The 13,711-nt window shown below is 41.2% G+C and overlaps 1 protein-coding gene and 1 long non-coding RNA gene across 6 annotated transcripts in view; one reads left to right on the forward strand and one right to left on the reverse strand.

The window, feature by feature from the left end:
* Positions 1 to 1,346: 1,346 nt before the first annotated feature.
* Positions 1,347 to 13,711, reverse strand: part of LOC137204714 (uncharacterized) — a 297,672-nt gene continuing 285,307 nt past the window's right edge. The window contains exons 1-4 of one of the 3 annotated variants that reach the window (XR_010933797.1): positions 11,847 to 11,969; positions 9,660 to 9,845; positions 5,551 to 5,620; positions 1,347 to 1,658 (exon numbers count right to left, since the gene is read on the reverse strand). This is a non-coding gene — a long non-coding RNA (uncharacterized lncRNA). Of the gene's footprint in view, positions 1,659 to 5,550; positions 5,621 to 9,659; positions 9,846 to 11,842; positions 11,970 to 13,711 lie in introns of those variants that run through there. The other 2 variants (XR_010933798.1, XR_010933799.1) reach the window with 2 other exon arrangements.
* The window catches only part of FBXL4 (F-box and leucine rich repeat protein 4), a 67,465-nt gene continuing 65,264 nt past the window's right edge, over positions 11,511 to 13,711 (forward strand). For 2 of the 3 annotated variants that reach the window (XM_067702523.1, XM_067702524.1), the window contains exon 1: positions 11,513 to 11,649. The gene's annotated coding sequence lies outside the window, so the exon portion shown is untranslated. Of the gene's footprint in view, positions 11,650 to 13,711 lie in introns of all 3 variants that reach the window. The other variant, XM_067702525.1, reaches the window with a different exon arrangement.

Here is a 13,711-nt window from a genome sequence, read left to right on the forward strand (position 1 = left end):
AGGACTACTTGCTCAATGTTTTTATCCCCAACTCCTACTGCCCTTTACTACCGGGTTCCACTGGAGTATGAAGTGGAACTGGGGGCCTGGACTTGCAGTCTCAGCCAACAGCGCCTCAGCCCGGGGGCCTCCAGTGCCTCCCCCCGCCATCTTCCCTGTGCTCTGATTTTGTCAGATGGCTGCCAGCACAGTATCGCTGGATGATTCTTTTTTCCTTCTGCGAACTCCTTAAGCTCTTGCTTAAGGAGCATTAACGTTGACTGTGTCAGTTAATGCCACCCTCAGTTATCTCAGGCCATCAGAAGAAGTGAAATGATAGTGTATGTGCTCCCTAGAAAATCACTCCTGCTTTAGAATTTCTTCACATACCAATCTGTGTTCAATAACAATATTTTCACAACATTGATCAAAAGGGGGCAAAATGATCACAGTATGCTGTGGATAAAAAAAGGGTTGGCGATATTTCGCTACTCTTGGCAGCTCTCTCCTATCACTAGTCCCCAAAAACTCTTCCTGCCTCTTTTTCCCCTGCAAGCTCTTTTTCATGTCCTTGCCTTTGCCTGGAGATCCCCGGAATTTTACCTATCTTCTTTAGCTCAGTTCAACACGCCAACTCCTTTAAGTAGCCATGCTTGGTGGCATCTTATCTAACTTTATGCTCCTTCAGAATTTTGTTTATAATGCTTTTAAATCCTCTTCTTGTGATTAACATATCTGTACATATGGATTATGTCTTTGGCTAGGTAGTGAGGTCTTTGTTAGTGTTTATGTCCTCTGCACTTAGCAGAATACCTTTCACATAAGAGATTCACAACACAAATTTGTTGAGTTAAATTTCTGAGTTAAATTTCTGAATGACAAGGAATGGTGAAATATTATACTAAGGTTATAATAGTATAATAAGGTTTATATGATATGTATTTATTATATATGATTATAAGCTTCAGAAATTTAAATCTGATTAGAGTCTTTGAGTCTGGTGTGTATGTGTACGTGTGTATATAGATATATACGTAAGTATAAAATATATATATATATATTTACATGCAATGTAAATTAGTGTCTCATTTACTTCACATTTCTATATATTATTGTTCCCACTATTTGGGCTTAACTTTGTATTTAATTTCAGAAAAGTCTTCAAGGGACTTACCTGGGAGAACCAAGGAATTTTAGTCATGGCAAGTTATCATACACACCTAGTGTTTAATCTGGATAGTTGGTAGAAGTGTACCCTAATTATTTGGTTCTGATTAAGAATTAATAAACCCTTACAGCAGCTGAATGTGAAAATTTGAACATGAAAAGTGATAAAAAATATGACAAGAAGGAGTAAGAAAAAAATGTTAATTTTTAAAAATATTAATTTATTTATTTTTGGCTGCGTTGGGTCTTCATTCCTGCGCACGGGCTTTCTCTAGTTGCGGTGAGCAGGGGCTACTCTTCGTTGTGGTGAGCGGGCTTCTCACTGCGGTGGCTTCTCTTGTTGCAGAGCACGGGGTCTAGGCGCACGAGCTTCAGTAGTTGTGGCTCGCGGGCTCTACAGCGCAGGCTCAGTAGTCATGGTGCATGGGCTTAGATGCTCTGCGGCATGTGGGATCTTCCCAAAGCAGGGATCGAACTCGTGTTCCCTGCATTGGCAGGTGGATTCTTAACCACTGCATCACCAAAGAAGCCCAATGTTAATGTTTTAACATATCTTTTACTTTAAGTTAAAAAGTGTTATTAGCATATTTCTATTTCAAAATATTTGCTAGACTGAATAGCTTCTACTTTGGAAGTGAGATAAACTACATAAAATAATTGTTTAGAAAAAGTACACATGAATGAATTGTTCCTTACTAACAATATGATATACATCTTCCATTCAAAGATATTAATATCAATCCTTTCTTTATGCAAAACTTTTTCCAGCTACAGCATTTCAATTAACATACCCATCTATTTCCATATGAACAGGATCTGTGCTAATTTTACACTAATTCCTAAGATGAATAATTGAGATATTGGATGCAATGCCTCAAAAAACTGAATCTTGTTTGGTGCTTGAAGTAACAAGTCCTGAGCCATGAGTTAATCAAGAAAACTATAGATAGGTCTTCATTAACATACCAAGAATCAGCCCACCAATAACGAAATCACTGAACATGCACATTTAATGGTGCCAAATTCAATCACATTTAACTCAGCCTGAAAATATCAGTATCTTAATAATTCCTTGTGTTTATGTAGATGAGAAACTTTCCTGTGGAGAGAGCAAAGTTCTTTTGCATATCTTGATTAACCACATTTAAGAGCAAGTGCCACTATCCGCACTTGACAAAATATCAAAAAGGTGAAGTAACTTAGCCAAGGTCACACTGACAGAGAGACATCTAAATCAGCTCTAGACATCTTGGCTGCAATTAACACTCTCCTGAATCCAGAAACAAACAAGACAAAATATATTTCTATACTTGGATGCTTCCAACATATTATAAGGTCTCGAATGGTACTGTCACCCACCTGTGCCTCCCTCCCAGAGCTATATGCAATGAGAGAGGAAGTGTGGAAAGCAAAGGAGGCACCTGCCAGCAGTTTTGAAGCCTTGATTCTGGAAAAGGATGTAAATGGAAACCAGAGACACATCTATGTACCCAACTATTTTGAGCTGTGGCTTGGTCATAAACATTCTATAGTATGGTTCAAGGGTGCTGTAATGTGATTCTTTGTGACCATGGAATCAGGCACAAAGCACCCAGTCGTAATATGGACCCCTTTAAAAATGCTAGAGGTTGAAGCTTGCCATGTATGTGGTACTGGGGAGCCCCAAATGCTGGTCAATAATGGAATAGGGGTAGAGGAAGTCTGAAAGGGAGGTGAAATTGGCAGAGTTGTCCTAGGCTCTTGGTATGTCCCCAGTCCTTCCTCAGATGTAATTTTGCAGCCTGGTTGGTACTTGTGTCTGGATAGAGAAATAGTTAAAAAAAAAAGAGAGAGAAGGAAAGGAAAGAAAAACTCAGATTAGAAGTTAAGGTTGATACTAGATCTGGATTGGAAAATAAAAGGTACATCTATCCTCGTTCCTCTGTCCTGCGGCACTGGAAGTGAAACTCATTTGTCACCCTGGACTAGATGCTGTTTAGAAATCCTTCTAGTTATATCATTTTCGTATCCTGCTTAAGTAAAGAGCTTTTGAAAATTACAGAACAAAAAAATTTTTTCCCAAATGCTCTAGTCTGTTAATTGCTCTCTCTGAATGCATGAAAGTGTGATTGTTTTCTTAAAGGTATAACTTAATGCGGATACAGCACTACAAGGTCATCTCAAGCGGAACAGGTAAAAGAGCAAGATGTCCTCTGTTTAGATACAGCAATATCTAAAAAAAGCTCACAGAGGGCTTCCCTGGTGGCGCAGTGGTTGAGTCCGCCTGCCGATGCAGGGGACACAGGTTTGTGCCCCGGTCCGGGAAGATCCCATATGCCGCGGAGCGGCTGCGCCCGTGTGCCATGGCCGCTGAGACTGCGAGTCCGGAGCCTGGGCTCCGCAACGGGAGAGGCCACAACAGTGAGAGGCCCGCGTACCGCAAAAAAAAAAAAAGCTCACAGAGAATGTCAACTGACTGATTCAACACATTTCCAGAAGATGAAGGTATATTAGAATCCTGAAGAAAACAAGGCAGTGAAAACTTTGCTCATTAATCAGCAATTACTGGTAGCTAGTGAATATCACAGGTTTGATAAAGTGCTAGAGCCCACTAATGGTATGAGAGCATTAAGTCTTTGGTCACAAAGTCACAGCAAGACCTTGTTCAGATTTACTTTGCAGCTGTCTGGGCTTGGAGCTGTTGCTGTGAATAACAAATCTGATATTTTTCTTATGCCCCCGTTTCTGTGCTGCACTTGCACTTGGTGAAAACAAAAGCAGGCCAGAGCAGAATAGCAGCTAGAGATTGGCATTACTGGTTGAGAACTTTGACACATAGAAAGCTAAACTCATCCAGCTCATGTAGTCTTGGCACATGCCAGAATTCGGTCTCCAAAACTCTGCTAATACTGGCTGCTGGCTTCCTCAATTACCTTGAAAGATGGGCCAGCTACAGTCTTCTGAGACTAAAGGGATACCCACTTGGGCTATCGCCTCATAGATTTTTCTCTTGAATTGGCCTTTCCAGTAAAATGAAAATAGAATCTAGATTACCTCCCCCTATTCCCAAGGAAATGTAAAACCATCTAAAGGAGTGGTACACATATTTAACAAGATTCTATCCACTTACTACCTTATTCAAGACTCCAGTTAAAGTTGAAATATTGCTCTGTAATATTGGTGCTTGGTCATGCTAACTAAATCTACATAGGTCAGATACAATATTCGCAAGTGAAATGGCCTAAAGCTTTCTATTCAAAATGTAGTTCAAGGCTTAGTAGCATCCATATAGCCTGGGAATTGTTATAAGTTCAGAACTCAAGCTCCACCCAAAATCAGAATCTGTATTTTAACGTGATTCCCAGGAGACTCAGATTCACATTAAAGTACTGGCGTATATGATTTTTACTATTTTTACAACAAATGGTATTTGTCAGGCATTCCTTGTGAAAGAATGCCTACTTAGATTCCTACTTGCAGTCAGCACAGACAGAACTGGAATAGAATAAACCACCAAACACAATTTGTATGTAAGGTCCAACTCTCTGTCTAAATGAACATAAATTCTTATTAATGGGAGAATACATAGTGATATTGTCCTTACCAAAAACGGCCCCTCCCATCTTCAGAATATGACCTTCACAGAAAGTAGCTCAAAAACCCACTCTTCTGAATTTCAAATACTTGTGTTGTTTCCCTAAAGAGGTACTTTTCAGTGATTGCATTAAGCTTGCTTCCTAGCTGCACTAAAGGCTATGGAAAAATATTAATTATTAGGGAAATAGGACATACAAATATGAAATTAGCTCAAGACCTCTCATCCTATAAAATAGTCCAACATTATATGAATAGCAATCTACTTAGGAAATAGTAAATAAAGTGCTCGGTTCCATAACTGATTGATCCAAGCTGACCATTGTTAAATCTCGTCTGGCCCGTCTCCAAGACGTTTATGTTGTCCTGGCAGCCGCAGGCGTTCTCAGGGGGCAGGAGACCAAGAAGCAAGCGGAAGGGGGAATGCTGCCAGCAGCCCATCCTGGATTCTCACCCTCTTCTTTTAGTGACTTGCTTTGTGAGTCATTTGATTTGGAGGAAAGACCCCCTACTCTAAAGCAATCAGATCTGTCACCATTAAAGGCTGAAATGATAAGCAAGAAAAAAAATAGCAGAAGGATAGTGTATAATAGGAACTTTATCCTCGGTAACGTTTTGAGGAACCCATTAAAGGGGAAAGTCAATTTCTCCTCAAAACTTGGAAAACTTCTACCAATTTATAACCAGAAGAAAGAGAGAGAAAAAAAGAAAGCTACTTTTAAATTTATTTTCTATGTTTCTTTGACATAGAGGAATTTTTCCCAATAAGGCACTGAGGATTCTAACCAAGAAATCCCAAACAGTTATAGTACCACAAAGGATGATACTTACAGATACACTTTTAGGGTGCTTCTTGCCAGATGATCTTTGTCTGCTCACACGCTATCCAGAAGAGATAATGCTGGATGAAGGAAATAGGTCGTCAATGGGTACTGGGTTTGGGGGAAGCTTTAAAATAAAGGTTCACCAATTAGTGTAAAGATTTCATTTTAAATTATGCATAATAAATTATTCTTGGTTCATTTGTATTTACTATATAGGTGATATTATTTTTATAAATAAATTTATTTTATTTATTTATTTTTGGCTGCATTGGGTCTTTGTTGCGGTGTGCGGGCTTCTCATTGTGGTGGCTTCTCTTGTTGCGGAGCACAGGCTCTAGGTGCACAGGCTTCAGTAGTTGTAGTGCGCAGGCTTCAGTAGTTTCGGCTCGCAGGCTCTAGAGTGCAGGCTCAGTAGTTGTGGTGCACGGGCTTAGTTGCTCTGCAGCATGTGGGATATTCCCGGACCAGGGCTTGGACCCGTGTCCCCTGCCTTGGCAGGCAGATTCTTAACCACTGTGCCACCAGGGAAGTCCCTGTGATATTATTTATATTAACTTGATGGGGAAAATAGTTATGGCTCAATAACAAAAAGAGGATACACTTCTTTATGTTCCAATGGATATATGTAACCTAGAAAATCATATTTTCATAATTTTCTTTTAAATAATTGCATAGATTATATTACAGTGGGGACAGGCTATTCACACTTGTGCCAGAGCACAAATAAATGAATGAATACTGAGTGTTTATCTGGATAATCCAGTCCCCTCAAATCTTCCACTGAGGACAAAATAGTTGTAAGGGATTAAAGACTTTCAATTATATGGAACATTACTACTGAAACTCTCAGTCACATATCATTTTTGCTTTACCTGTATGGACAGAGAATCTTTGCTTTTCTTCTGTGAATAGACCATAGGGATCTGCCTAATGCAGACACACAGGAGCTCTTTTAAAAGCATCTCCACTTCAAAAAGGAAAAGTAGGAAGGAGAGGGATTGTAGCCTCAACTGGGTTTAGTGGAGGTCCTGACCACAAGCTTCATTTTCACAGCTGTGTGCTCTAGCCGTCATAGAACCACAGGTGTGAAGTTACTTCAGGAAGAGATCTATTCTGTCCACTGTCTCCAGGTGGTATTTCTCCTATATTATTCTTGACCAGTGAGAATCATTTATCAATGCTAAAATTTTAAGTAAATGATTCAAGCTACAGAAGAAAGAACAGTACAACTCAAAACAGCACGAACAGTCTGAGTTAGATAAGTTATTTTAAAAATATATTTTAAAAATATTAAAAAAATTTCAAGATATCCCTTCGAGGCCTGTGTAGATTGTCTAAAGTTTTATCTGGTTATTTTAAACCATCTTACTGGTTTGTAATTAGTAGTCACTTTTCAAAGACATTAGAAGTTGTAAGTTAGGAGACCTATATTCGAGTCTTGGCTTTGCCAGCAACTTACCATAAGTCTTTGGGTAAATTACATTTTCTGGGCTTTTCTCACCTCTGGTGACAATGGGAAGGATTAGACTAGAATGAACTTGAAGGTTCTGTTCTGACATTTTGTACTGGAAAGACTCAATTTCTGATCTTCAACACCTTGTAATAAATATTAATAATATTCATACACTGCATAGTACTTTATAGCTCACAGATTACTTTCAAATATATGATTTCTTTTAAATCTCTCCAGTGCCTGTGAGTTAGGCACATTTCATAGACCTGAGAACAAGCTCAGAGAAGTTGTAACTTATCCAAGATCACAGAGTTACTTACATAGCAGAGCTAGATAGACAGGTCTTCCTACTCCCAAGTTCAATTTTCTTTCTATTGTATTCAGCTCTTTCAAGGTTATGGTAATATAGAAGCATGATTAGTTTAGTTTTTGTTAAATAATAACATGAAAATGTGGTATCATTAACAAACAAAAAACAAGAACCCCAAAGCCTCTGGATTTAAAGTCAGAGAACTAAGTTTCATGGACAGTTCTGACACTTTGATTTGGGGAAGTCACCTAACCTCTCTGAGCCCCAGTTTCCTCATCTGTAAAAAAAGGGGTTTGGGGCTTCCCTGGTGGCACAGTGGTTGAGGGTCTGCCTGCCAATGCAGGGGACACGGGTTCGTGCCCATGTCCGGGAAGATCCCACGTGCCGCGGAGCGGCTGGGCCCGTGAGCCATGGCCGCTGGGCCTGCGCGTCCGGCGCCTGTGCTCCGCAACGGGAGAGGCCACAACAGTGAGAGGCCCGCGTACCACAAAAAAATAAAAAAATAAATAAGTTAGAAAAAAAAAGGAGGTTTGGACTACATAACTTTTGGGCTTACTTCTGACTTAAAATTCTTATTTTCTTCTTAACGGCTGTGACGATTTCCAGACTAATTTTGTGATAGATTAATATTAAAGTGAAACTCTTTTCTAGACTGTAAGAGGTTTAAAAAAGTACACTGATAGACCACTTTCACTATTATTCATGCTCTTTGGCCACCTGCAAATTAAACACCTTGGACTAATATTACTGACTGAATGCCATTTTCCAACAAACTAGTTAACTTAAGATTTCACAGAGGGGTAAATTATTTTGGCTGAGTTATGTAGGAAATGTATGGAGTTGCATTTTCTGAGAGGTCTTGACAGAAGAACTTATTTGGGAACCAATGGCAGAACACCTAAGGGAGCTCACTATGAAGACATTTTGGGTCCTCTTGGCAGCGTATTGAATGACATCTCTGCCTCTCTGGTGTAGTATCTTATTGCCATGCTTACTCATTGCCCTGAAAGTTTATAACTGGTAGAAATTTCTTTTTAAGATGAAGAAAAGGGACTTCCCTGGTGGCGCAGTGGTTAAGAATCCACCTGCCAATGCAGGGGACACGGGTTTGAGCCCTGGTCTGGGAAGATCCCACATGCCGCGGAGCAACTAAGCCCGTGCGCCACAACTACTGAGCCTGCGCTCTAGAGCCCGCGAGTCACAACTACTGAGCACGTGTGCTACAACTACTGAAGCCCGCGCGCCTAGAGCCTGAGCTCCACAATAAGAGAAGCCACCGCAATGAGAAGCCCGTGCACCACAACAAAAAGTAGCTCCTGCTCGGCACAACTAGAGAAAGCCTGCGCGCAGCAACGAAGACCCAATGCAGCCAAAAAGTAAAATAAATAAATAAAAAGATGAAGAAAAATCACTTGAAAATAGCAGAGGGTATGACGGTGAGTGTTTCAAGAGTTAGAGACAAAGAAGAGTTTTGAACCTGCTGCTTCTTTGCCCGCCTCCCCTTCTGAGCAGAACATTGTAACTTTTGAAGCTAACATAGAATGGATCATAAGCAACTTGCTGAGCTGGTGACTTTATGCACAATTAAGCTTTGTTTGGACTTTCTTTATTTGTAATAGCGCTGTTACGGCGTGGGATGCTATTCAGCTCTAAACAACATTCCATTTAATAACAAGGCATTAGTTCACCCATTAAATCAGTGCCATCATGAACTGATAAGTATCACCCTTTTCCTTGGCCTCACTTGGCTCTTCTGCCCAGCAAACAAAGCACGGCAATGGCATGGCCCTTGAGATGAGAAGGATGGAGGGAGGATAGATTGAACAATGATGATCGAAATTCCATCTACTCACAGAAACGGAACTTTGCCGTGGTCTTTTCCTTTCCTTAAATAGAACCTTATATACATTCCAAGCAGCACTTCAAGTGCCTTTAAAAACAACAGCACCAACTACTACATCTCTTACACACACACACACACACACGCACACACACAATAGGAAATGTATGGAAGGGCATGCAAAGGATGAGCACTGACAAATATGAGTAAGAATGTTCATAGCAGCATCACTTGTAATAATCAAAACTAAAAGTACATCAGGAGTAGAATAGATAAATAACTTTTGGTATATTTGTACCACAGAAACTCGAGAAACTACCACTACACTCAATAATATGAATAACTCTCACAAACCTAATTTTGAGAGAAAGAAACCAGATTCAAAAGAGTGTACATATAATGTATGAATCCATCTACATAAAGGCAAAAGTTAGCAAAATGAATCTCTGGTATTCGAAGTCAGGATAATGGTTACTTTTTTTTTTTTTTTTTTGCGGTACGCGGGCCTCTCACCGCTGTGGCCTCTCCCGTTGCTGAGCACAGGCTCTGGACGCGCAGGCTCAGCGGCCACGGCTCACGGGCCTAGCCGCTCCGCGGCATGTGGGATCTCTCCGGACCGGGGAACGAACCCACGTTCTCTACATCGGCAGGCGGACTCTCAACCACTGCGCCACCAGGGAAGCCCAGGATAACCGTTACCTTTGAAGAGGAGTAAAGGGTAGAGATTTAGAAGAGCAAAGAGAGGCTTCTGAGTGCTAGTAATTATTTTTTTTTACCTGAGTGATGAATACATGTGTATGTTCACTTTTCATCAAACTCTGCATTGTATTTTGTCTTTTTCTAAAGACATTTTTTACTTCAATGAAAAGTTTATTTAGAAATTATATGAGAAATGAGAAACTGTTTTAGTAAGACTGAGTCTGAGTGCTCTATGGACATCAGCTCAATTAAGTCTAGCTGGCAACCATAAACAGTCAGTTTCATTTACTTACAATTAATTTATTATTTGTAATCCACTCTTTATTTTAGAATAAATAGAGATTTACAGAAAAGTCGCAAAGATGATACAGAGAGTTCCCTTACATCACTCATCCATTTTCCTTTTATTGTTAATACTTTATGTTATAATAATACGTTTGTTACAACTAAGGAACCAGCACTGGCACATCACTACTAAATTCCATTCTTTATTCTAGTAGAACTAGCTTTCCCACTAATGTTCTTTTCATGTTCCAGGATCCCATTCGAAATACCATGTTACATTTAGTGGTTCTGTCTCCTAAGGGAGAGGGCTCCGGTCTGTGACAATTTCTCAGTTTTTCTTTTTTTTTTTTTTTGTTTTCATTAACTTGGCATTTAGTTCAGGTTTTTTATAGGATACCTGGGCTTTCTGATGTTTTCTCAAGGTTAGACAGGGTTTACAGGTTTTGAGGAAGACTATCACAGAGATGAAGTACCCTTTTCCTCTCACCATATCAAGGCACATGCTATCAACTTGGCTTATCACTAACCGTGTTAACTTCCATCTGGCTAAGGAAGTGTTTCCCAGCTTTCTCCACAATGAAGCTACTTTCCCCTCCTTTCCATATTCTTTGCAAGCAAGTCACCAAGTGCTGGCCACACTCAAGGAGAGTTGAGGGTGGAATGGGGATTAAGCTTCAATTCTGTTAAAAATTTTCCATTTTTATATACAATTTATACTGCACATCATGTATTAGCTCAGTTCATGTATATAATTTATAAATAAATATCCTTATTATTTTGCCTCTTTAGGAGCAATTAGATAGCAAGTAATGTGTAGGTCAACCTTTCTTCATTATTAAACGTTTTCCATCCCAATGGAAACCTTGCAATATGCAAGATAAATATGCAAACTAAAAAAAGGGTAATATTGTATCTATTCAAAACACATTAAAATGATGAAGGGAGACCGTGAGAGCATCTTCTTCAACAGAAGTTATGATCACGGCCTTCGGAATGTTGGGAGGGAGATGAGCCTGCAGGAAGGACTTGTATCTGGGACAGAAGAGGTTTGCAAACTTGGTGAATTATGCCTTTAGGAGCGCCTATAACTTTTGTTCCACTTTTCCTCTGAGAACCTTAACATCAGTAATCCCTGTGCATCCCCTGACCCAACAACTCTAGACTGGAGAAGTTCTAGCAGGCTGATGAGAAGAAGAGATTATTTACGCAGTACATTTGCAACCGCTGCCTTCTGGGGAGTAACAGGCAATTTGTAAGGTACGACTCCGGCAAAGAAAGCAGTAGGAAGCTCCTCCCCTCGGCCTAGGAGGGCCGGTCCAGACGCCGCCGTGGCCCCGCCCCGTCCGTGGCCACGCCCCTCCGCGAAGCCTGCGCCTCTTCCTTCCGGGTCGTATTCGGCCGGGCGCGCCGCCTTTGCGCCGCTGAGCGGAGCCTGGGAGTCGCCCCCGCGCCCCGGCCTCCCTCCGCCGGCTGGCCGCTGGTGGAGCCTACGGCGCGCGCCTCTACCGGACCCTGCAGGGTACGGCCCTTCCATTACTTCTCCCTCCTGCGGGTCTCCGTCTTCCTCTTTCGGCGCTGGGGCTGGGCCGGGCCCGGGCGGAGCCGCGCTTCGGGGAGCCCGGGCGTCCGGCAGAGGTCCCCTCCCCGGCCTTACCGGACCCGCCGCCCGCCTGCGCTTGCGGGGCTTGCTGGTGACCCTGCAAACAGCTTACTTGCCTCGGGCGCTGCTTCTCTGCTCGACTGTCTGCCGGGCGTGAGGCGTCGCCCAGTGCGCGCGGCGCAGGGTTGTTTACACCGCGAGGTTGGCGGGTAGTGCTGACCCTGCAGCCCTGAGTCGGCCACCTGCCCGCCTGTGTACTTGCTGCCTCCTGCGCGTGCTTCCTTGATTTCTTTTTGGCACCCGATGGTTTTTACCTAACCAGGCCCATGTCTTAATTCAGGACTGCCACGAGATACCCGGCAGCAGCCCAGTTTCTGTGTTTTAGGGATATCCTTAGAATACAGTGTGATGATGAACATCCACTTGGCCTCCTTGTCAGCATGTTTGCAATGGGAGTGGTTTTGGATTTCCTTGATGGTTTCCCAAATGCTCGTTGCCACAGAGCCTCGCTTGCAGTCACTAATTAAAATATACAAATAACTAGAAAGTCAAGATGCTATAAACCTGTGGTCAGGTAGTTGCGTTGGCAAGGATGCTGTGTCTGGCTTTATGCCCCGGAGGACTCACGGCAGGTGTGGGATCTTGCTTGCTTTTATCTGTTAGAGGACACAAGCTGCCTTTACTGCTTCTTGGTATTCTTAAGTTCAGAATATAAGTACATTTTTTTCCACTTAAAGCTCACTTCATTGCTTCTGTTGTCCTATATTACATATCGTACCTGTTGGTTGAGTAGAGGGAGATTTTCCTGAGACATTAGTGCTTCTCTAGCCCTTTATTAGATACTAAGTTCTTGGGGGAAAGGGACATGTACTTATTTTTCTAGTGACAGTATGCATCGCCCCGTAGTAGGTGCTCTACTCGTTCATTGAATTGGATCCTTCTTTCCACACTTCCTTTCTGAGTACCATATCTTTTCTTTCTCTCTTTTTTTCTTTTTACTACTGTCCCAAATTTTGGCTTCTCTGAGTCCTGCATTTTCATACTCTTCCCTTCTGTTATGGACTTGAAAATCAGAGAGGTCATCAGCTCAATGTAAGATGGTTAATTCCTTTTTACTAGCGCCGTGATCCAGTAATGCAATTATAGTCCTCTGTACAGTGACATCGTAAAATGTTGCTGTTATCTTTTACTTCTAAATATGGCCAGTTAACAAAAACCGCCCTTTCTTTCTTTACTGGGTTAGTCTCATTGCCTCATCCTCTTAAATTTTGCTGTGATCAGCATAATCGGTTTTAACTTCATAGATCTAACTCTGGTATCCTCTGAAGAAAGACCTTCTGTCACGTGAATTGTATATAAGTGTCCTCCTCTCTTTTCTTCTAGTACTTTTAATGGTCTTATTCTTCATATTGAAATCTTTAACCTACCTCAATTATATTTTAGTATAAGGACGGAATTAAGGCCCTTTATTTCCTCTCTCGTAGTTGTTAGTCATTGTCCCCATCATCATTTGTTGAATTCTGTTTTTCCCTACTGATGGCAAGTACTGTATTTATCTGAGGCCCTAATTCTTGTATATTCTTGGGACTTTTTCTGAATTAATGTTTAGCAATCTCTGGCTTCCTGTACTGATACCATACTGGTCTTATTACTTTAGCTTTATAATGTGTTTTAGTGTCTAGTGATTCAAACAGTGCCTAAATATTTTTGGAATGGACACATTTAGTGAGGGTAAGTTGATTTCCTTTTTTATCCCTTCCTCCCTACTCCACCCCCTCCTTAAAGTTTCTTTCCTCTTGTTGAAATTATTTTTTAGCTTGCCTTTCTCATGGTCAGTTGAATCATTAACCATTGTTAAATAAATCCCTTCTCTTGCTAACTCACAACTTGCCATGTTAGAGTTGCTCCTTAGAGATGTACCTAGAAAAGCAGCTTGATTCAAAATCTGCATGTCTTTTGACTTTGCATTGTGTACTAGTAA

This window comes from Pseudorca crassidens, chromosome 13 (genome assembly GCF_039906515.1).
Source record: "Pseudorca crassidens isolate mPseCra1 chromosome 13, mPseCra1.hap1, whole genome shotgun sequence".
Classification (NCBI taxonomy): domain Eukaryota; kingdom Metazoa; phylum Chordata; class Mammalia; order Artiodactyla; family Delphinidae; genus Pseudorca; species Pseudorca crassidens.